The following is a 1,832-nucleotide window of genomic DNA, read 5'->3' as shown; positions in this document are numbered from 1 at the left end:
TGTAGTTGACATTCAGCGCAGGTACAGAGTGGAGCACTTGACATTCAGCGCAGATGCTCAGTGGAGCAGTTGACATGATCCAGAAATTGCTTGTTTTTGAGTGTTTTCAGGTGGAGAACTTTTATAAATTGCTGTGGTTTGCTGGCCTTGTTCCTCTAGGGGTAGGAACAACATGTTAGGGACTTTGGATCCCCTTAATTATTGACATTTCATGCTCAGTGATGCAAGGCGCAAAAATGTCTATAACAGGTTGCTGCATTATAGGTTTGAAATGACTGAGAGTCATTTTCCCTTCCTGGATGTCATAGGCTGCCATTAGCCTTTGTTGATTAGTGGGTGCCATCCTTAGCAACTGGTTGTAAAGCTGGTATCTCACTGGCTCATTTCTAGCCTTAATATCAGTGAATGCTTTTTTAATATCAGAGCCCTGTCTACTCTGTTGCCTGGTGGATGTAACCTCCACCCCTTGTTGTCTTTCTTGCTCAGGCTGGAAGGAGCTGGCTGATGTCTCCATGCTTGGGGGAACTTGCTGTTCAGTTGGCCCTTCTGGTATTTCTTCCTCTGAAAAAGGATTTAATCTCTGTCTTTTTTCTCCTTGCTGCTCTGTGGATGTCCCTGGAGGGGTCTCTTCCTGTCTATCTCTTTTCTTAGCCCTTTCCTCATTAAGAGGAGTCTGTAACACTGGGATTTCAGTTGCCTTTGCTTGAGTAGAAGGGTCTAGCCCTTGACTTTGTTCATCTGTAGAGGCCAGCCGGTCTGCCATTGTCTCTTGCTGTTCCAAATTGTGCACTTGCTGTTCTGAATCCTGCACCTCTTTACCTTTAGATGTTCCTGCTAGTGGAGCACTTACTTGAGCAGGTTGCTGGGAAGCCGTGGCAGATGAGGTGCCTTCTCCGAGGTGCCGAGGAGCTGTGAAAAACACCTGTTCAAAAGATTCCAAGTCAACTGATTTTTCAAGATTCTTGATTGCTCTTTCTGTTATTTCTTCTTCAGTAAGTTCTTCCACAAGTGTGCCCTCTACCCATTCTTGTTGGTTGGCATATTGTTCAATTTCAGGGATTCTGTGATGGGGATACCCTGTGAGCTTGTTTTTGACCCTTCTAAAGCTTATGAAGTGTTCAGGGTCATATGGTGACCAATAGAAACTTAGTTTGAGCTTAAGTTTCTCTCTCAGAATCTCATCAGCATCCTTCCATGCTTCTTCCCTTTTATTAAAGATAAAGGGGCCCAATTGATGTCTAATTTTAAGCTGTGCCTTTTTCCTAACACCATAGAAGTGTTTTAAGTCTGCACTGTTGAACTGCCGGTAGTACTCCAAGGAAAAGAGTCTCATGGGGACATATTTTGGTAGCCTGCATGGGGCTAATTCACAGCCATAGATCCTTATTACAGTATGGTTTTGGTAGTAATACCAGTCACCAATGCTGTATCCTTTTGAGAGGTGCAGAATCCTCTGCATTTCAGCAGTGAGCCTAGGAGGAGGATCTGCTGATAAAAGGCAAGTGGCTGGGTAGACAAAGAGGTCAATGAATTCACAGTATGTGTAGGGGGAGAGATTAACATGATGGAACACTGATGACCAGAATATCACAGACCTTCGCTCCCCCCTAGCATCCAATTTCTTAAGGAAAACTGGGAAACTTTCAGACTGATAGTATAGCAGCAAATGATAGATATATGAGGTGTATTTGAATACCCTTTCCCTCTCTAAGTTCATGAACTGCTCATGAATCTTGTTGGCTATGAAGGTGGCATAGTCATACTTGACAGCAGGGGGCTGTCCTGGAGTGAAGATAGACATCAAGGCAAAGACAGTTTCATCTACAATTTCA

Source organism: Pinus tabuliformis, chromosome 4_1, assembly GCF_031772625.1.
Source record: "Pinus tabuliformis cultivar Carrire ecotype Pingquan chromosome 4_1, CPIR1, whole genome shotgun sequence".
Classification (NCBI taxonomy): domain Eukaryota; kingdom Viridiplantae; phylum Streptophyta; class Pinopsida; order Pinales; family Pinaceae; genus Pinus; species Pinus tabuliformis.
Note: the sequence above shows the minus strand (reverse complement) of the source record.